At 34.2% G+C, this 24,022-nt stretch overlaps 1 long non-coding RNA gene across 1 annotated transcript; it reads left to right on the forward strand.

The window, feature by feature from the left end:
• Nucleotides 1-21,941: 21,941 nt before the first annotated feature.
• LOC128559178 (uncharacterized) lies at nucleotides 21,942-23,410 on the forward strand. The gene is made up of 2 exons (XR_008372241.1): nucleotides 21,942-22,029; nucleotides 23,177-23,410. It is a non-coding gene; the product is annotated as an uncharacterized LOC128559178 (long non-coding RNA).
• The last annotated feature ends 612 nt before the right edge of the window (nucleotides 23,411-24,022 follow it).

Below are 24,022 nucleotides of genomic sequence, written 5' to 3' on the forward strand. Positions count from 1 at the left end.
ATTCATCGTTTTAAAATATATTTCGTTCTGTGAAATAAAATCTATTAGAAGTAAAATGCTTCCACACGAATAACAGCAGAGTCGGTTTTGACTGAGTCATTCCTTGTTCATGCTTGACACAAAAGTCACAAAAGTGTCTACATGCACTTTTCATGATCGCTTTATGCCACATTAACCTAGTTTATGTGTTTATGTCAAATACAATATCTGTAATGATTGACAAAGGAAACAATAAATATTGATAAAAGCTATACTCATAGGACACAAACTGTGTTCTGTCTTTATCGTCAACATTGTATGGAATATAATAGTTATTTTATCATTACTGTTTGTGCGTGTACGAAATAAAGCAAATGCTCAAGGACCTTAAGATGATACGCAAGTTTTACTAACTAACCTCTTTCATTTCTATACTAGCCATTCGCTTCCAGTGTAAACATTTATATTAATGATGTTGCAAATTGAAAACAAAAGGACAGCGTAGCGTAACAATAATTACCTATGTCGTATAATGCTGATAATAGCTGTACTGCTACAGTCATGCGCTGATTTGCAAATGTTTGTTAAAAAGATGACTGAAAGACCTGTAAAATATTCAACAAAACAATGGAGAAAAAATATTCAGGCTCTGAGTTAAAGTTGTCTTTGAGCAAAGGAATTTTATGTCTTTGTAAGGAAGTAAGAAAGTTTGAATATTTTTAAAAGACCTGAATGCCAATTTCTTTTCAGAGTCAAAATGCTTTCTGTAATACTTTTGTTATTTCAAAATTAATAAGCACTGTATTGTGAAATACGCAGGACAACTAAACACAGGCTTCTTTGATCACTTATTAAAATAAGCAGCAGTTTATATTAAATCCTATTAATACTTTGACCACATTCATATATAAATTATATAACTAAAAACCTTATATAAATGAGGCACAGGCAGTGTTGCAAGCCGCAAATTGATGTTCAGGGACAAATAAAGAGACCCCTCAAAGATTTGAACTGTGAAACGGCTATGGTGCATGCTGGCGTATATTTGGAGATATAATCCAGAGATATGTATATCATCAGACAGCGTGTCTGTACTTCCGATAGAAACTTTCTTCTAAAATAGTCTAAGGGCTTACTTGCAGACTTTAAAAAGTGCATGGTATGTAGTCTTTAGATGGCGGCACGATTGGTACGCCCATGAAATAATTACTGTATATACATTTATATATTAATACATAATAAGGTACAACCTATTGTTGAAAAGGAGTGTACGTAAAACACGAGCTGCACGAGAAAAAGGAAATATAAATTTGTGTAAATATAAATTAGTGTATTGGAAAGTTTTACCTGATCAAATGTAAGTTTACATACTTTGATACTGCACTGTTTACAAATTTATTCCATATAAATATACACGGATACCCTAAGCACCAATGATTTCTACAATGAAATAATCGATATGAATAATCAGTCTAAGGTCAACCATCGCGGTCAAGTTGCGACTACTATATGAACAATTTTTATAGTATAGTTTTAGTATAAAACTACCAAATTATTATTAATGAAAACGGAAAAAATAGGTTTTACAAATCAAACTGCTCAATTCGTATTTGGAAATGACCATACTAAACAAATTTGCACCCAACTATATTCCTAATAACATCAATAACCATCATCCATCATGGCATTTCAATATAAGTACATAAAAGCCGCAAAATATTGATCATTGTTCAAAGCGAAAGACGCATAATAAGTAATGTTCAGAATTACATACATTCAAAATAAAAGCTATTGATTTTGCGCGGTGACTGACACGAAACGTCAAGACGCCAATGACGTCATTTTAACGCAACACGTGATTCATTCATTATTTCAGCACTATTAAACCATTAAGATCAGTGACAGGTTAATGAATATTTTTCAGAAGACTGAATATACAAACATATTTAGTTTGTCGTAAACGTTATTGTAAATCCTCGCGTTAGCTTCCGGTTGCGCATGCGCACATAAAATTTGTAAGGAATACTACCTCCTTAATAAGTGACTAACAGAAATCAGCAGAAATTTTCTAATGCTATAGCAATTTTGCAAATATAGTAAAACCATTTATTTATTATTTTATTTTGTTTGGTTTACCGTCGAACCGACACAATTATAAGTCATATGGCGACTTTCCAGCTTTGATGGTAGAGGAAGACCTCAGGTGACCCTCTGAGCTTTATTTCATCATGGGCGGACACCTGGGTAGAACCACCAACCTTCATTAAGCCAGCTGGATGGCTTTCTCATAAGAAGAAGTCAACGCCCCGAGTGAGGCTCGAACCTACATCGCTGAGGGGCAAGTGATTTGAAGTCAGGGACCTTAACCTTTCGGCCACGGAGGCACCAAAATCAGTTTCATATTGTTGACCGGTTGGTGATAAATATGTACCATATACGATAGTAAAGCAAGAAGGTAGAGTGAAACCGCAAGAAGACTGTCAATAACCTTAAAACAAATCATACCTCATTCCCTTTAATTAATTCAGACAACATAAAACAGTTAGCAGACTTAATAAGACAATTAATTAGGTCAGTGGTAAAAAACAATTTACGATACGTTGGTGCAATCCTTATCAAATTCAATGTCAAACACATGGTTAAGTCACCAGTCCTGCTTTAATTATATACATTTTTGTAGTATACATTTTGATAACACATGTTAACCCGAGTCATTTTTCCTTACATACATTAGTGCAGAAAAATCTGTTGTTGATTTTTCCTTAATCAATACAGTTTTTGGTCATTATACCTAAGCCTAAGCAGACAGATCTATTTCAGTTTATTTAGTTTGAGTTAAGGGAGCAAGGTAACTGAATATCATAAATAAAGGTAATACATACATAAACCTCATAAGCAAACATTAAATAATTAACATCATGTAATAGTTTCTTTTTGCATCCTTACCATGATTGCATCATATTTTACAACGTACGTATGGTATTATTCAGAAACGTATAATGCATCATTCAAAATAGCGAGAGTGTAGCATGTGCATATTGTCATTATATTTTCGAACGTGCGTATTAACGACAACATTGCACTGTTTTATCCTCTTTCCAGATCAATATAACTTCATTAGGGGAAGCTGCCTGATGTTTTATTCCATTCTATCAGTTGTATTTCATATCGCGTGTCGCTAGACAGGAAATAATATAAAATGTTTGTACACTTCTTCCTTTACCACTTGTTTACGAAGTTCAACCTATACTTTGAGTAAGAATGTATGGAAATTACAATGAACTTGTAGATGACAAGCATTTTTATAATCAACACGCTGGATGTAAAAAGAATTAATTTACAACATATTTATGTATATAAATTTGAGAGAATTGTAGATTGTTTGCTAACTACTATTCCCATGTTACTACTACATCCATGTGTATGTGGAGACAATAGTTTTACTTTGCATTTTTATCGAAAGCCATTACGGTTTAGCAGTATATCACAAAACAACAGATTTTTTAGTGAATGAACAGCATCTTGACACACAACTTGTCTGTCCAATACATGTTTTACTGCTCTGTCCCACAGAGTTGGATACTTAAAATATTCTAAATAAGTTGTCCCCCTTTAAATAAGAATGACATTTGTTTGTTTTTGGTTTAACGCCGTTTTTGAACATTATTTCAGTCATGTAACGGCGGGCAGTTAACCTAACCAGTATTCCTGGATTCTGTACCAGTACAAACCTGTTCTCCGCAAGTAACTGCCAACTTCCCCACATGAATCAGAGGTGGAGGACTAATGATTTCAGACACGATGTCGTTTATCAAATAGTCACGGAGAACAATACGCCCCGTCCGAGGATTGAACTCCGTAGGCCAACGCTCTTACCTACAAAGCTAAGCGGGCGGGCAGAATGCCATTTGTAAAGAAATAAATGTAAACAATTGTCAAAAACAATGTTTTACCTAGTAATGTAAATTTTAAACACTCGTACGATGTTGCAAATGCATCAAAACGAAGACATGTAGCAGCTTTTTAAAAATGGTTTTTAAAGGCGCTGGACTGTCCAGAAGTGTGGCTATTCATGCAGTCCCTTTCCGGAATTCAATAAATACAATGGTTTTGTAGAATAATATAAATGTTTTATATGCTGTTAAATTTTCATGTAAAACAATGCTTGCTTTCTATGATTTGATGACGTTCGAACTTTTTTCTCCGAAACATGGACCTATACCTTATTATTAAAAAGTAAAATAAACGCATTATTCTAAATGTATCAAATATGGTACCGTAGAATATTCTTATAGCATCTTTAACCATTTTGACTTCATAGTCAACGTGACAAACTAATATGTCTTTAAAGTTGTACAAGTGACAACCAATAAAACAAATAGCTGTCCGTAAGACAGTCAATGCTCGAATATTCGAAATCAGAATATTACCCTAGATGTTAAAATATCTATAGAGTTTCAATACAATAGCTGCGTTAGTTTTGAAACATGCTTGCAAAACTTTAACTAGGATTTTATAAGTCAAAAGGGGGCATAATTTGCCCAAGCTACATGTAAAAGGTATGGGACTTGACCCAGTGAGGTTGGTAATTGACCTAGAAAAGGAAAAAAAAGAAGTTTCAAAGCTATATGTCTTTAGATTATAGCTATACGTACTTGCATGCAAAACTTTAATCAATGTGTGACGACGACACCGACGCTAGAGTAAGTATAATAGCTCGGAGGCTCGGACTGTTGTTTGAATAGTCAAGCTAAAAGTCATTGTAAAAGTGTCTGTAATACAATTACAATGTACGAGAAGTAGTCAGGCTCTACACATTTGTTCTCTTTATATGCAAATAGTATAACTGCTACAGTTATAACCAGTTACATGTCCACCAGCTACTGTACTTATTTGAAATTGCATCACGTCAAGTAGTACACAGTTAGAGGCTATTTAATACCCATAGAATTGCGCTTAGCCTAGTGGCTCAGTCAACGTTTGAACGTCTTAAGTGTAAAATAATTAATACCTGCAAATGTAATAACATAAATTTCTGCGATAGAAAATAAGCTGAACTCCGTTTCTGAATATATTCATAACATTTTTTTGGCGTCTCATTAAATTTGAATTATATAACACCGTTTTGTAAAGAGAAAACTGATGCAGTGCATTTCATAGATTAGAGAAAAAAATAATCAACATCAAATCATAGAAAGAAAGGGTTGTTTCATATGAAAATTAAACATCATATCAAACATGTATATTACTCTTCAAAATAATTGTCATTTTACTGATATGTACATTAAATTCTGGAAAAGGACCGCATAAAAAGGCGACACTTTCGGACAGTTCAATTATTTATGTGTTTCGATGATCTATCCCTAGACCGTATGTGACCAACAGAAATCAACAGAAGCTCCAACAATAGGACTCTTTTATGCTATAGCAACTTTGCAATGTAGTCAAGTCAGTCTCAAATTGTAGGGAACATATTGCTGACAGTTTGGTTATAAATGTGTTCAAAATAAGATAGTAAAGCAATAAGTTAGAGTAAATGGATGGACAAAAGTCGTCACAAGGCGCCCGTCAATAACTTATAAACGATCATTACCTCGTTCCCTAGAATTAATTCAGGCTACATACTCCTGGTAACATTATGTTTAAATGTGATATATGGATTTTAGTATCATGTGCTTTAAAACTCTTTTGTAATTCTTTTAAGGATGGCCATTTACACGTTTTTATTATTGATTGATATGCTGTTATATTTTATGTTTTGTAAATGCATGAGACTAATAAAATAATAAATCTAAAACAGTTAGCAAAATGATATAAGATAATTAGGTCAATGGTAAAACAATTAACGATACGTTGGTGCCATCCTTATCAATTTCAATGTCAAACACATTGTTAAGACAAGAGTTCTGCCATAATTATATACATTCTTATTGTACACATTTTGGTAACGCATGTAACCCGATTCAGTCACTTTTCCTTTCATACTATATAGTGTAGAACATTTCTGCTATTGTTTGTATTTTCTAAATTGATAAAGTTGTTGAATACAGAAGGTAGATCTATTTAAGTTTATTATGTCTCCCACACCACAGTGGTGAGAGACATATTGATTTACTCCTGTATGTCCGTCCGTCCGTGTGTCCGTCTGTCATAAATCTTGTCAGCACTCTAAAAAACAAAGACAAATATCAAACAGGGAATGCCACGTACCAAAATCGCAGCCTCCCCAAAACGAAACCTACAGCACGCAGACGTGCACACCACAAACACACACACACACACACACAGCCAACACACGAGGACAAAACGAACAAACAAAGGACCACAGTGGGGCACCGCCTTGGAACGGTCAAAGTCAAACATTTCTCATGCGATCTTCACCAAATTTGAACAAAATGTGTTTGCCAATAAGTCCACGGCCAAGTTTGATAACTAGCCAAATCGGCCCAGGCCCTTCGGAATTATGGCCCTTGAATTACTGATCCGAACCACTCATCCAAGTCCACTTTGAATCACTAAACCAAAACTTACTGAACCACTCATCCAAGTCCACCTTGAATCACTAAACCAAAACGTACTGAACCGAGCGGCCCTTTGTATTATTGAACCAAAACTTACTCCTGACGTGTACTTTTGTACTATTTAAATGATTAGGCAGTTGTGGGAGACATGCGCTTTTCTCAAAATTAAAGCAGCTCTAGTTTAGTCTGAGTTTACGCAGCAAGTTAATTGAATATTTTAAGCAAAAGAAAAACAAACATAAACCTCATAAGACAAACATAAAGTAATAGTCATCAAAGAATGTTTTCTTCTTCCAACCTTACCATGATTGCATTATATTTTACAACGCACATATGCTATCATTCAGTTACGTATAAAGCGTCATTCAAAATAGCGTGTTGACTGTAGCATGTGCATATCGTCATTATTTCTTCGAACGTGCATATTAACGACAACTTTGCACTGATTTTCTCCTCTTCGCAGGTCATTAAAACTTCATTAGCCGGAGCTGCAAGATGTTTCATTCCGTTCCATCAATAGTAATTCATATCGCGTGTCGCTAGACAGGGGAAAATATAAAATATTTGTACACTTCTTCCTTTACCGCTTGCCTATACGTTGAGTAAGAACTGTGTATGAAAGTTACAATGAACTTTTAGATGATTTTTATAATCAACACGAAGGATGTAAAAAATATGGTTTTGAAGCATGTCGCACACTTTAAGATATTCGCTAGGTACCACAGATTAATTGTAACATACTTTGAGCTATTTTTTATGAAACAAGATATACAGTTTATATCTTTTTGATCTAAAAATTATAATTAATATTTTTCAAAACTTGCACATCACGAACTTTTTCCTATACCTACTTGTTGATGTAAAAGGTAAGTATAGCTACATATTTTCAAATTCATATGACGTGTGTAAACTGTAGCAATGTATACAAAACTTGACATATGACATTATGTCTACTTTTAGATTCTTAATTTATACATAATCGTAATTCAAATTATACACATCAACTTAAGGAGTCCGATTTGTTTAAAACCAGGCACATGTCTCAGAAACACATGTTCCTACATTTCGTACAAAATAAAAAAAATATGTGGGCAATGCTCTTACCAAATCATCAGAAAGGATACTAACTGAGTCGGAGTAGAATATCAATGCAACATTACAAAAGTGTTTCGAAGACAAAATTACTGTACACACAGGAGTCATAAGATGAGAGCGTATTGGCAAATGGCAAACAGATGATTAAATCGTCATAACATACAGATGTAATGGTTTACAATAAATACGTAAAACGCGCATATAATTTTAATTAACCATTTGGACTAAAATATCTATTGATTCTAGCCTCTCGGAGTTGATATGGTTTAACAATCCCTGGTTTCACACATCATAAACATTCGTGAAAAAGTAAATCATTTTCCCCCGATATAGTAAATATGTTCATCTTTTTGTTCATCACTATTTTCAATACAGTACACTGGGGATTTTAAGAATGAAAATATAATTAAGTACAATAAGTCAAAGTTCTGGAAGCAAGACAATTTATCACCTGTGAGGCAGAGCGTAATTCCATAAAGTCATATTTAATCCATTGGTTGGTTAATGAAGTTAATTATAACTCTAACATGAGTATCTTTATGAATCATCAAGGTATTTTTACATTGTTTTTTTTGTGTTTGACAACAGAGCAGACTCGAAACAGAGTAAATAGCACGCACATCAAGCCCCTACAAAACCAATTCAGTTTACCTAAAGCATGCTTTCGCGCCCCTTTTTCTCACACCTCAGTGATTTAAAAGTCTATAAAACAGTTTATAATGAACAGATAGATATTTCTTTAAATGAGGTTTATTTCTGAAATTAAAGATTTATTAACTGCTTGGTTTGTTAATGTCAGCATAATTTCACCTTGAAAGCAAAATTGTGAAACACTTCGATGATTATAAAAAGCTGACTTTATAAAAGTAATTATAAAAGAAAGTGAAATGTTATAAGATTTAATATCTCAGGCAAACCATATTGGACAAATTTCTATTTTTCAGAGAATATGTACAAACAGTCTGAATGAACATTGGTATATTTATTATAATGATTCAAACAAAAAAAAAAATATGTGGAATGCATGTCCACGCCACAGAACAATTCATATAGAGACAAAGACAAAAATCCAAATGAAAAAGCCTCATTCAATGAACGAGCTCGCTCATACAGTAATCCACGCAGAAAAAAGGGGCACTTATCCACACAGAAAAGGGGCACAAAATGACGTGTGTATGCTGAAACTCTAGGCCAACATTACATACTTAACATATATGCTGTTCAAATGCACAGCAACTTTTACAACCTGTTCCTAGTCCTGAAAATAAATGTTTCGTCAGGAAAAGCTGAGTATGAAAATACTTACGTAGCATTTTTTTTCATATGGCTGACGTATAATGAAATTCTGTTGATTTAATTCGGTGTCTTACCCACAAAGTTTTATCATATTGTGTCTTTTAACCTTTTGGTAATTTAGGAAAGTATTATTTTCGGCCCTGGCAGGAATCTGGACAGAATCATCGACCTTCATTAAGTCATCTGGATGGAGAATATCGGACAAAACTGATGCGAATGGAGCGTATGGAATGTTGCACATTGGAACAGATTCAGTCAAAGTAAGTCTGTTTTTAGTTTGTTTACGTTTATTCAATAATCCACAAAATATAGTGAACTCGCCCACTTCTAAAAGCTCAGTAGGGAGAGTGCCGATCTACGGATCGCTGGATCGTGAGATAAATCATTGGGCTGGCCGTAAATTCTCAGTGACGATTTGATAAAAGACATTGTGTCTGAAATCATTCGTCTTCCTCCTCTGATTCATAAGGGGAAGTTGGTAGTTACTTGCGAAGAACTGGTTTGTACTGTTACAGAATCCAGGAAATACTGGTTACTAATAGGTTAAATGCTCGCCGTTACATAACTGAAATACTGTCGGAAAAAACGGCGTTAAACCCAAAACAAAGAAACAAACAAAAACAAATTATAGTGTGAAAGGTTTCGTTACCGGACACAATGTACACGGTGTGTATGCATATCGAATCCCTCTCTGTGGTAAATGAGAAAACGGATCCCTCTCCGTTTGTGCACAGAACCTTCTTTGCGCTGAAAATGAAATTCAACGTCGCCGCTTTGACAGGGAGGTCGGAAAATCAAATTTTAACTCTGGTAATCAAAATATATATACAATAAATAAAATAATGTTTAATAGATTTGAATTTGCTTTAAACGTAGTTCATCTCATTGGTGGATAATCGACAAAGTTAATTTAAACAAAATATACTTTTGATAGGCAAAAATAAAGCAGACATCACATTCAAACAGAATATGTATGTCTGTTGACTGCCATTTTTATACTATTTTTATAGCTGTTTCGCTATATATTTCTCATTCTCAGTTGATTAGGATAACGCATGTGAAATACCCCTTGCTCACTTAAACATTATTGAAACACTCGTTGACACGTTGTCAAACATTTTATACATGCATCATACACACTTTTTTCGTAATAAAGCAAATAAAACAGTATAAAGGAAATATTATTTTTATTGTTTACTTTTAATTAAACTGGTATCACATGACCTCTGTTTGTTTAGTTCTGCCCATTGTTTTCTCGTTTAGGGCAAACCAATTATTTTAAGTGGGGACCATACACCGCTTTTCATGGAATTACACGCTAGTGTATCATTGAAGGTTTCATGTGTACCGCCGTATGAATACATCTGCGGATGTTTCTAAATTGATTTTTGTACTTGTAACATGTGTAAATGTTGAGTTCTGCTCAACCCGGGGCTAGAGGGCGTGGACTGTAGCATGCATTTTCGCTATCGTACATGAACAGGCTCAATCAAACCGAGCCTGCAACATTTTTGTTTTTGTCGTGTTGAGCGACCTGTGGAGTTTCCACTTTTTCTATTCAATTGTGAAATAATTAAGATGGTCCGCCATTAGATCAGGGAAGTAATGAAGTGGCATTCATGAACAAATATCAATTCTTTAGCTTTTCAGTGTTAATTGTTTCCACAAGTGTAGGAGTCTGCAAACCGTTATCGACGAAACATTTAGAATTGTGACAGCTTGCATTATGAATAAGCAAAATGCAAACTCATGGGAATAAAACAAAAACAATATATAAAGCATTTAAGAATTTGACATTTTCAATTTTCGGTTGGCATTCTATGAATCCATAATTGAAAATTAAAGGGAAATTGGTATATGGCCAGATGCTACTTGTTTGTTCAAGTATTATGACTGCAAATAACAAACAATATATTCTTTACTCACAAATAGTGAATTTTTCAAAACCAAAGTCAACATTATTCGAGGCACATTATTTTGCAGTCATATAAAGTACGGTGCCTACACGCAGCTGTGACCGCAATGCCCACCTTTATAGTGCTCACTTGGATTTCATCAGTGACAAATGCACAGAACAAACGTCCGTCAACCGAAATATAAGACAGAACTCAGAATAAAATCCAAGTACTCTTTATTTTTCTCCGAAACAGTTACAAGTTGCATAAATGTATATTCATATTATACAATTGTATATTCATATTATACAATTTTCAGAAACTTACCTTTCAAAATTGATATCAAATTGTAAATATTATTTCCACAAAGAGGTTTTAAATAATGCTTTTTCAGTTGTAAAAATTTAATCTTTGTTTTTCACAAAATCTAGAAACAGGAGAAAACCATATGTTTAGAAGAAGGTATCTGTGGTTATTGAGCCTGCATTACAAAAACAATTTTAATAACTTATTCCGTAATTATACCTTAACTACAGTCCTTAAAGATATCTCAGTGTCTGAATAAATTTGGTACACTAATTTGCAGTTACCGCTACTGTTTTCATCAGAAAACTGTGCTATTCAAAACCTGTTATTACAATAAACTATGCACTCCGAGTAGGATATCAAACAAAATGTTTTATCATCGGCTATCAATCAATATTTTATAACTGTGTGACGTATAAAGCTTAAGCGCTTTAGAAGAAGTTGTGTATTTCTAGATATTTAAATCTGACTACATATCACTATGTTTATTTATTACTGGATAACTGTAAAGACTATCAATAAACAGTGGTGATAAATCACAACTTGTTTCCAAAAAAGCGACATGTCAAATATTTTTTTCACGTGTCATGCACAATAGATATGTGTAAATTAAGGTGAAAAAAAAAGAATGACATATCTGTCTTATTGAGGTTTTTAAAACGTAATGGTTCAAATACCTTTCGTTTCAATCTGCCATACATAACTATGATATTTACAGAATAACGGTGCGAGAACAGTATGCTACGTAGCATCATTTACACTTTTATTATAAAGATCTATGAGTTTGTTTCTGTATCATGGATTATTTATTATAGGACATGAATTTTATGTTGCCTTATTTATGCAATTTCTTAAATAATATGTTCCAAAATCTAGCATACCAGATGTTGTGTACCGGTATTCAGTAAACCACATGCTTGGTTTGAGAGAAGTCAACCTCGATTGAGATTCTATTTGCGTGGTAAATTTACTTTATCGACTGGCTTAATTGAGATTGGTATAGCTTCAAATAGCTGATGCTGTTTAAAATTACTGGCTTTTAACGAAGTAAAATTATCTTCCAGGAAACATACCATTATTTTGTTACTTTGAAAAGTATGCTTCTTGTTTAATGATTGTGCATCTGAGTTTAGCAATACCGAGTCCGTACCAATCATATGCAATTCCAATGACATTACTTTTTACCTTTGAGGTCAGCTTGGTCTCCCGTCTCACAGTTCTCAGTTGTACCTGACAATTTAATTCACTTTCATAGTATCTTTATCTGTAAAATATTTTCTCTTGTGAAATTCATTACATTATGCACGGCTTTTATGTCAGATTCGTAACTCATAAATTATATTTTGAGATTGTGATTTTAAAACATGGAGTTATACCGACTATTTACTGTAACGATTTGGCCGGAAACAAACCTTATGTTTCATTATCCCTCACACGAGTAGACTCAATCAAACAGAGTATTCTCATAGTTTGTTTAAAAAGGACCTTACTTCCAAGGAATAGTATGAATTGTATTAAATAATTCAACAGCAGTCTATGAGTTCCGTATGACGTGTGAACACATTTAAATACTCGTTATATATTCTGGTCCTTAGAGGTCACTGAGTACTTTTACTTTATAAATCTACGTTCGCTAGGGGGCGTCAGGGATGTTGTACATTACAAATCTCCCGTAAATACACTAAGCTTAACCGAGTCTTCTACTGGTTTGCTTGGCTGTGTTATATGCTTCTAATCTCATTATAAAATCTGATTTAATTACAAACTCAACATACTTTCATCCAAAAGCATAAGAGGTTTAGATCTGTTTGTGATTGTCAAGTCAGATATATGAAAGGCATGTCTGCAAACAACTACTGCTAGTATTAATAAGCCCAATGCAATTCTACCGCTTGCTGTTTTGTTATTCAGGTTTAGCTGAACCGATCGTTATTATCTTGCTAAATATACTCGTTGTTCCCTTCCAAGGTGGTGCCCTACTGTGTTCCTTTATTTGTTCGCTTTGTTCTTGTGTGTTTGCTTTGTGTGTATGTTGGTCGAGTGCGCGTCCGCTTGCTGGGTTTACCTTTTGGGAGGCTGCGGTTTTAGAACGTGGCTTTCTCTGTTGGATATTCATCTTTGTTTTTGTGTTTCAGTCGTCTGAAAAGGTTATGGAAAAACTCCAGGTGAAAAGAAACACTTATGTAACAACCATATACATTTTCAAAATATTTCAGTCACCTTTAATTTAAACGGGATTTGACAATACAAATTTTAACTGAATTGTCATAAAGTAATTTCTAAGACTTTTTTCTCAGGACTGTTATTAATATGGCACTTCGATGACATACCTTCTACAGAAGCATTTTGCTAATGCTTCAGCTCATATCCAATAATATAAAATGGGATTTCTCGGCACGTGCACGGGCATAATCTTATTTCTGGTGATTATCAAGTATACATCGTAACATAAACATGATAAATATCTTATAACGAAATGCACTCGAAAAACGATCAAGATACATTTTTCGGGAGAATGTGTTGTGTTTGAAATATCTGTCGAAAAGACTAAACTTTTGTCGTTAAAATAGCAAAATACAGCAAGAGAGACAAAACGCAAAGTAGGACAACTACCAATAGAAACTATAATGGAGAAATATAAGACAGGTTGCTTCTAATATCCGCCACGAAGCAAAATTTAAGCAAGTTGAAAACCAATACAATCAAAATCACCTTAACTTTAAACAACAAGCAGAGGAAACAAATTGTGATATAAACACTGTATGATGGTGCTCGGGAGAAATCCACGTACAGGTGGGCTAAATTGACACCGATTATTTGTCTGTTTGTTCTATACGGCAAGGCATCACATAATTGATCTGAATTTTGTAATAAAATTCACGAATAATAGGATTAAATTTACCCCACCTGTACAAGCAACATCATTACTGAGTTAAGCCATTTTAATGGAAAACTACCCTCACGAATAAATAGCATATGGAAACAAAGGTGATAGAGAAAATTTCAGGCGTGTAATTTAAATATTATCCAAGTTAGCGCAATTACAACAGTGACCGATCATAAAAGTCGACATTGTTGTTGCCAATGTGTAGTTAGCTTTTTCAGCTTAAACTTTTCGGCTTGGGTGGTTCGAAGACTCTCGCTTTCGTAAACTTGGGTATGGCTTAGTCACCTTTTGGATATGATGGTTGCTTTTAAATTTTGTCTTTTGACAGTGACTGTGATATTCAAGATCAGTAGCCATGGATCCCCTATCTGATTAATTTATTTAGCTCTGCCAGTTGTTTTTTAGTTTAGTGTTCGTCTATTATCTAAATTGGATACTTTACGCTGCTTTTCATAGAATTGTATTCTAGTGAATTATTCAAGGATCCATGTATACCGCCGTATGAACACATGTCCCAAAATTGTATTTATGAACTTGTAACATGTGCAAATGTTGAATATTGCTCAACCCGGGCTAGAGCATGCATTTCCACTAGCGTCCATTAACAGGTTTATATGAACCGAGACTAAAGCATTTTGAATTTGTCGTTGGTTTCCACTTTTTTTGTATTCACTATTGATGCTACCAGTGGTAGTATGAAAGGTAAAATATCATAAATGTTTATAATAAAAAAACTTGTAAAGTCTCTTTGTGGTACAGTTAGCAATGTATCAAGTTTTATATGTTTTTGTGTAATTTTGAATTCCAATAAATGGTAGAGAGTTTTAGTTGATTGATATCAATCCTGACTTTTAATACATTGAATTACGTAATCATCCACAGCATTTGTATCGTCTAGTGGTGATTACTGATAAGTTTTCAAAGTTTTCATTTCATTTTGAAATTTGTAGTAAATGCGTAACAGTAATGTTATACGTACTGATGCTTTACTTGCATAAGCTAAAGCAAAATTGTGTATAGAACATACATATATATTTCATTAATGGTCAAGGTGTGTACTTGTATTGAGGAGGTAACATGGAAAAATTTATCCGTAGAATTTTATTCAACTTTGCATTAATTTTAGATATTCATTTTCATTCAGTAAGGGTTTTATGTTCTGCATTTTCTTTCTTACACGATATCATCAGTTGATTGAATCAAATCGGAGAAACATCATTCAAATCTAATACATGAAGGAAATCTACATTTTTGACTTTTAGGGAAAAAATTATCATCAATAACTTAACAATTGCAATTTATGATATGACATGACGGCTGATTAATTACAATTACAACTGACAGGGCTTTTAAGCGTTATGTTTAAATCAGAAACGGTATTACTGTAAATTGGACTGGTTTATTATATTTCTAACAGATGAGAGGTGCTTCCGAATTCTTGAAATAACTAGGAATCTGGAAACTATGAATTTGTCTCTAAAGAGTGAAGAGTTTTTATGACCCATAATTTCGAAAATTATTCTTGGTCTAAAAATATATATACCAACATATTCTAAAATTTGAAAAATTTAAAGAACATTCTACAACCCATCTTAAACATAATAATTATTCTACAAGTTATTAATTTCCAGTAATAAAATAATTGATGTTTGGTAACAGATATAATTATTTACCATATGTATAAATTTAATAACACAATTTTGCCTATGGAATGAGTTAATATAAGAACGATTGTATTACATTTATCAAAGAATTACATTGACAGATATTTATTTAGACAGAATTCAATAGAAATGCAAGTTTGTTAAATTATTATTACATCTCTTTATCTATCTTGGTCGCGCAACTAGGATAGAATTAGAAATAAACGAATGAAGCTTGACACTGTTTTAAAACTTAATTTTCATAGAAATGATAAAACATACATTTTAAATAGGAATCTGACTCTATGTAACGGGTCTTCTTACTGAATATACTAAAAATGGAAAATGTCATATAATGTTGCTTAAATGTGATTGGCCACATTTTCCCGTTTTGTTTTATCTTAATTGGCATCGAACACACACTATAGCTCATTGTAAACGAAACTAATTGTTTACTCTACGTGGGCAGGCTATTTAGCCATCGATCCCCTAACTTTTACAGCTGTAAGCAAATTTCGTTCCAAAATAAAACCTTTTCAAGTAAGACACCGAAATAAATTTCCATGCTATAGTTTGCTTGTAATTTCACTACAAGCTACTAAAGTGGCATCTGGCGACAAAACTAACAAAGACATGAAATTGTTTTATTTGTAGCTTTGCATTATTCACTTTACTCATACTTCTAGAGACAGAATTTTTAATTACTGTTATATAGCATCTGCGCCAGAACTATTTCTAGACTTTTGCTGATTTTGCAAAACCTTACGCACAGTCTACGAAATTTGTCCGATATTTACAGAAACATTCAAGGTTGCTTCTTCCTTTGAATAATTATATTTTTGACATATATTCATTGTACCCCCCGAACAACAAAGTTGTCTGACTCTCTTTCCGTCCGTCCGTCTGCCCGGCCGTCCGTAGACACAATCTTGTGCGCACCAATGCTCCTCGTTCCCTTGACGCAATTTAATGAAGCTTCACACAAGTGATCAGTAACAAAAGTAGGTAGTTGTGTATGGAGCATGTTAGGTTCTATCAGAAATTTATTTTGCAGAGTTACTGGCCTTTGTTTTTTGTTACTATACTATATACATTGACATAATCTTGTGCGCACCAACTCTCCTCATCCCCTTCACACAATTTAATGAAACTTCACACAAGTAATCAGTAACAAGAGAAGTTGTGCATGGTGCATGATAGGTTTTTTTTTTTCAGAAAAAAATGCAGAGTTGCGGAACATTGATATTTAATTGTTACTAAGGAATCGATCTTAGGCATACAGACACTAAATAGCCTGAGCACCTATGAAAAAATGGTAGTCGCATAATGGCGGATTCAAATAGTTCTCAGTTTTTTTTGCTGTAAGAAGGATTTTTCCTTGAAATCATTGCTATATATTGGTTGAAATCATATTGCATGCCTATACTTGACATACTGGTAGCATTTGCATGTTGAAAAAAGACTCCAAACTGATTTAACATGTGAAATTTATTCATACACCCCTACCCTAAATTGTGATTGTCATTTCAGTGTAAAAATTACGGTGTGTCCGTTTGACCAGAAATATTTTTCTTGCATCAAACATGACCCCTACTTTTCTTTGGATATTTTTACAGTATAAATGTTGCTCTACAAGAAAATGTAAGTTAAAGAAATTTAAAATGGGTCTAGGTGTGTATTGCAGCATTGTGAAAACTTGTCATTTTATATAGAATATATAGTGGTGGCTATTTAGTGTGTTATAACCTCTTACCGATTTTCGGGATCGAATCCCACTACGGTAACATACGAGGGTATCCAAACAACACATACTATCCAAATAAAAAAATATGGAGTTCCGGTTTAGACCATGGGCGTGCGACGACCCCGATGAAATTCGGGATATCACGGTCTTCGTTAATATTAATAAGCGTCCGTCAGATCAGTAGGCGAAACGCAATATGCGCACAATAAGATGTCTGGGACCCGAAAGAATATTCAAAGTAAGCTGTTAATTTTGTTGCGTCAGAAGCTAATCAGCCGGTAACGTGACTACACTGATATAATTTGTGATACAAACATGCTTTATTCAATACTGAGTAGCATTTTTTAAACGGCGACATTTTGAACATTTTTATATTTAGATTGAAAGTGGATACACGTAACACTGGCGCCGACATTTTTGAAATTTGAGGTAACAAAAATATTCTCCAACGAGTTCTTCAGCTCGGGGAATGAGAGAATAGATTCACCTTTGTGTCGCTTTTCAGATCGTATTTTAATTCCTTTCCGGTACTTTAGTTTCTTTGAACTTCTCTGTTACTAAGCCTATATTGAATTTTTAAAATTAAGAAGTCCGTGATTTTACTTGCAGGCATGACTAATTAATGGAATTATTTTACTTTTATATAGAATATGGACGGCACTGCCCCTCCAGTACAGCATGTGCATGATTGGACCTGTTGACATTTTTAGAAACTATCTTTCCATTGTATAATAATAATGTAAACAAACACCCCACCCATAAAAAGCATAGAAATTCCTTATTTTTTACATTTTTATTTATTCATCAATTTGAAATGGGCCTTTTAGATTATTGTTTCTTAAGGCTCACTGCATGCAGGGCTAGCGCTGAGTTGAAAAATGTTTGAGCCAAATTTTTACATCGCGGATCGAAGAGGCTCGCATGCTCATTAGCGTGTCCACGACAGGGCTTTGGTGGGGTTTTTGGGCTTTAGGATATTTCAAATGCTTAGATTGCAGCAGAAAACGCCATTATTTAAACTGAATGGTCTGTCCTTGTGTAATAATAAGCAAAACAGTGCATCAAGGATAAATTTATTTTTAACCTAATTTATATTTCTCAATATATTAACATGCCATGTATACACAGTAATTAAGTTGATCTTATGATTCTGCCGATAAGCTGTGCTCGGCCTAAATATAGGGAATCGGATCGGCTTCTACAAAGAGTTATAAAATAAACAGATCGGCAAATTGAAAGGCATATCTCGCCAACATCCTGTGACAAATGAATGAGATCTCGTTGTAAGCATCTGTTGATCATGATTGATCAAGTCAGCAAACACTTTGAAATAAGGTTAGGCCTAAAAAAAAATATGCCTGTTTCCTGTAACCTGACCGACCGTAAGTTTTTACCGCCGACCGCAATTTTTTTATGGTCGAGATTCTGATCATATCTTTATTGATTATAGGATAATTTAGTTGTACCCGACCTCGTCGCGCATAGTAACGAGCGTTCCTGGTTCCGTCGACATGAAACAACATGGCGAAAAGCCTGTTTGTCGGTAGACTCGAGGTTTCGGGTTTTCACCCGCGAAAATCGAGGTTTTCTTTGATGCTTATCGAGTTCAAAGGTTCTGCCCCTTGTCAATCAAAGTCTCGGTGAATTTCAATACTGTTTCGCCGCCACAACTGAAGTATGGCAGTAGGGCGGAGCGTCATATACTAATTAGCTACTGACAGATGTCAATCACGCCACGCGCCGACTGACACGTGGTCATCTCGCGGTTTGTATTTAGTACAATAATGTCCTTCATTATGAAAGGTGTTTATTGATCAATGTGTAAACGTTAATTAATAAACAATTCGTAGAAGAGCAGCCTATTATCATGTTTGTACCACTTGTTCAGGGGTCACGCTATCGGTTGCACTTTTGTGGCCCCGAAAATCTTTAATTGGCAAAAACGGCCCGAAGCTATGTCTGTCTGCAAAACTATGAACTTTGCCTGTTACACAATGTTTACTGAACAAAAGGAATCAGTGTAGAAAAAAACTTGTATGAACAACATCTGTTATTGAAAGGCGGGAGCAAATTTTCAACAATTTTATTTGATTACTATTTAGGCAGTTATTTGGCGATAATAAGGTAACTGAACACTGAAATGTTCTGACACCTACTTAAAAAAAAAAAAAAAAAAAAAATTCCTACCTACCAACGCCCATTTTTTTCAGCATGTTACAGGAAACAAACATATTTTTTTTAGGCCTTATTTTGAGTTTCGGATCATTTGTTTATCATGATAATGGTGCATTTTTAATGTTATTAGTATTTACAGTACTACTACAGGAGGAAGGAATGAATTTATGATTGAAAGTCTGAGAAATCAACAGTTTTCGTTTGAAAACGGACACAAACTGGTTTATTACGTGCCGGGCGTACCACCAGTTTTATACTTCAGTAAGCGTCTGTTGATTTGATTATGATTGATCAAGTTGGCAAACGCTTTGAAATAAGATAACACGCTAACACGAGATGACGCGGGATTATCCCAAGTTGCCATTCTGTGTATTTTATAGTTCTTTGGCTTATAGAAAAAAATATAGATTTTAAACAGGCTGGTAACATTGCCTGATCGGGCTTTCAACATAAAAACTAACATTTTTTTAAAAATAGTAAAGATATTTTTTTCAAACTTGGTTCTTCTGTTCATATGACACAAATTAAAATAAAAATAACTTGTTGCCTTCAGTTTTGGTAGAATTATTTCCCCTTTTCAGATTTTTATAACGCATAATTTTGAAGTCCAAAAAAATTATGTGTTAATGCATTACATATGCTATTGGCGTTTGTTTCGTATATTCCACACTCATTTGACACCGTGCAAATTGTCAACAGTCGGGATAGCGTTGATAAGCGCAACTTGGCGCAGACATGCAATTTCGGCTTGATCTTTCTTTGGAATATATGTAATACTGTTTACATGTCGTACTGATACAACCACATTTTAAAATAAATTTGTATTGATACGTCCACATTTTAAAATAAAGTCATATCTGATCCCTAACAAGTTCGTAATTACAAAAATACAGCCCTTATCTGGAGTTCTGAAGCATGCTCAATTAGTTGGTCAGAATTATGAAGGAATTGAATTCAAACTGTTCCATAAATGAAAGAGTTTAAGAGTTAGTCAGAACCATAATCATGCGAAGATGTAATTACTTGCACAAATCACAGGGCTCAAATTTTGACTCGCTAAATGCAAGTTAAGATAAAAATATTCACACAATTTATTTTGCAAATACAAATAATAGTCAAAATTGTTGCGGTTTTTGTTAATGTTTTGTAGATTCGCTTTCATTTGAGGATAACAGAAAACACATCTTTTTTGGTTAGCCATTTTTTGTTGAATGGATTACTGATTATAAAGAAATGTAAGTCTATCTTATAATTAAATCTAGAACGCAGGCTATCTTACTAATTCGTACATGTATACAGTTGAAACGCTATTTATAATATTAGGTACGAAAATTTGCCTTGACGTAGTTTCAGCCAGTAGTTAAGTTACGCCACCAATGATGCGTTCCGAATTACTTTGAAAGTCATTTTGAGTTATAACGCACAAAATTATACGCAAAGGAAAACTGTGCAAGCAATATTGATGTTCTAGCATGATTTTTAGGATATTCTAACATTCTTAATTGAAAGTCTAAATTTGCAAGTAGATTTCAGATTAAGCAACAAGAAAAAAAAGCTACAGTCATGCGAAAATTTGCAGTACGTTGGTCAAAAAGTTAAATTTGAGCTCTGCAAATGCAAACTGAAGCCGCTCACATTACTTTTTGGTCCGATGTATTCAGTTCCTGTTCTCCTAGGAATCCCCAGTCGAGCATGTCCCAAACAATACATGATGAAGTATTTTGAGGGTATGAGCTAGACCAGTTGTTTTATGGTTCAAAATTCAGCTTTAAGTTTAGGCATGTGAAATTGGTGTCAGGCTTGGAAAATTTTCTATCTGGTTGCCAGCATGGGTTAGTTGAAATCTGAATTGTGTATACTGCACACATACTCAAATACGTTTAAAGTTATACGTTTATGAATCATGACCGTCAGATACCAATAAACAATTGTAGCATTTTGTCGGCTCCTGTGTTCATACTAAACTGAGGAAGGCAGAACAGATTCTTCTAGCTGCTTTACCAGTCTGTTTTTGCCTTTTAATGATACCGAGCAAAGTGAAGGTCATTGACCATCAAGTCAAAAAGGTACCTGGGTTAAAGTAATGTTTGGCTGTTCTGGCTGGTCAGTTGTGTAAACAAACCTACTCATACAGTGACTTTTCTTTTTTTAAAACTGAAATTTTTAACCGCATTTACTTCGTTTCATTATACATTTTGACAAAATTTGCTACTGTTTTATTTTCATTAAAAAAAGTTTTATTTAACAAATTTTTCCCGCCATGCCAATGATATAATTGGGGTCATCTTATTGGCATGAAAATTCAAAAACTGCGAAAAGGATGTTAGCTTTTAGACCTTTGAAATTTAAAAACAGCTGGTTGTCCATGTTTTCTTAATTTGCTCACTTCTCACTATTTTCAAGCATCTTGGTCTATTATACAGAGTATTGTTGTACTGCTCCAAAGTGCTTGTTGACAGACTGGAACCACTTGCTTGCGGCTCATAAGGTATTTCTATCTTCCTGTTTATTATATAGTTGCAGCTGTGGGAAGCAGTTTCAATCATTCAAAAAGCATGATATACTGTGTATACAAATTAATATTTGTGTCAACAGATTTTTGCGATTGAGTCAGTGCATAGAATCAAATACCAAGGAACATTAGGCGTAAAAAAATTGTCTGTTTCCTGTATCCTGACCTACCATAAATTTTTGGCCCGACCCTAAATGGACGGTAGCCTTTGTCTTTGAGAACATTTTTTTCAACTTTTTGACAAAAAGTTGCAATTCTGCACTTTTTATGCTTTAAACATTGACAGTGATGTTATAAATCAACTTACTGATGCTCTAGAAGCATAACCCCCATATTTGTATTCATTTTTTGACACAAAAATAATTTCCAAAAAGTCTCCCTAAAAATAATTTTAAAAAATCCAAAGAAAAAGTTTTTCCGACCTACCTACCCTAATTTTTTTTAGCATGTTTACCAGAAACAAAATTGTTTTTTAGACCTAAGTAAAGACTCCATTCATTTTCTTGATGATAAAGCATTTCTGACAAAATCATAAAATTTCATACATTATGCAAATTTGAACAATTATTAGCTCGATCACCTGTCACAGTGTGACAACATGAGTTGATGTTGCATGTACCAACAATTTGTAAAAAATCTTATTCAGAACCACTGGGCAGATTTACACCAAACTTCACAGAATGATCATGGGGTGGTCCTCTTTCAAAATTACCCAAAGAATTTAATTCCATATACAACTCACCAAAAAGAAAAACTTTGAAAATGATTTCTTGTCCTTATATGACAGAGGCCTATATTCGGCCACTTCCCAATCCAAAAATATTGCATTTTTGCTCAACATCCCAAAACGCAAGGTTACACATTTCCCAAAAATCAGGTCAACAAACGGTTTAATTTTATTTACATTTTAGTGTTACCGGAGGAAGCGGTTCTCAGATATTGATTTTTTAGCTCACCTGTCACAAAGTGACAAGGTGAGCTTTTGTGATAGCGCGTTGCCGTCCGTGCATCGGTAAACCTTTGCTTGTGACCACTCTGTAGGTCACATTTTTCATGGGATCTTTATGAAAGTTGGTTGGGGTCTCTTTTTATCAATTTACAATATTTGATTTCTGTTTTACAGGTTCACTTCTTGAGAGCAGGCAGCTACAAAATGGAAGGTCAACAGATCCAGTATACTTGAAAAGCAAGAAAGAAACACCAGAAAATATAAAAAGACAGAAGAACAAGGGAACTTTAATAAAAAAAAAAAACTTTTAAGGATAGGAATTCAGGATTTATTTAGAAACTAAATTTATTTTGAGAACAGCAGTGTTTGACTAAGCTCTGTTACTTTAAGAGATAATGTATTATCACATTGGTTTTGTTATTGTCGAGCCCGCTTGCAGAAGCGAAGACATAGTTGTCCAAATGTCTATTCAGTGTATGTGCGTGCGTGCGTCCGCCCGTCCGGATTTGTTTGTCCGGACCATAATTTGGACATGCATGGAGCAATCTTGTTTATATATGGTATGAATGTTAACCGCAATGAGACGGAGTGTCATGCGCAAGCCCCAGGTTCCTATCTCAAAGGTCAAGATCACACTTACAGGTCAAAGGTCAAATTCAAAAATGACTTTGTCCGGAGCATTTCTTCTTCATGCATGGAGGGATTTTGATGTAACTTGGCACAATTGTTCACCATCATGAGATGGAATGTCATGCGCAAGAACCAGGTCCCTAGGTCTAAGGTCAAGGTCACACTGAGAGGTCAAAGGATACAAGAATGACAAGTTTGTCTGGAGCATTTCTTCTTCATGCATGGAGGGACTTTGATGTAACTTGGCACAAATGTTCACCACCATGAGACGAAATGTCATGCGGAAGAACCAGGTCCCTAGGTCTAAGGTCAAGATCACACTTGGAGGTCAAAAGTCAGATACAAGAATTACTTTGTCTGGAGCATTTCTTTTTGATGCATAGAGGGATT

Source organism: Mercenaria mercenaria, chromosome 8, assembly GCF_021730395.1.
Source record: "Mercenaria mercenaria strain notata chromosome 8, MADL_Memer_1, whole genome shotgun sequence".
Lineage (NCBI taxonomy): Eukaryota > Metazoa > Mollusca > Bivalvia > Venerida > Veneridae > Mercenaria > Mercenaria mercenaria.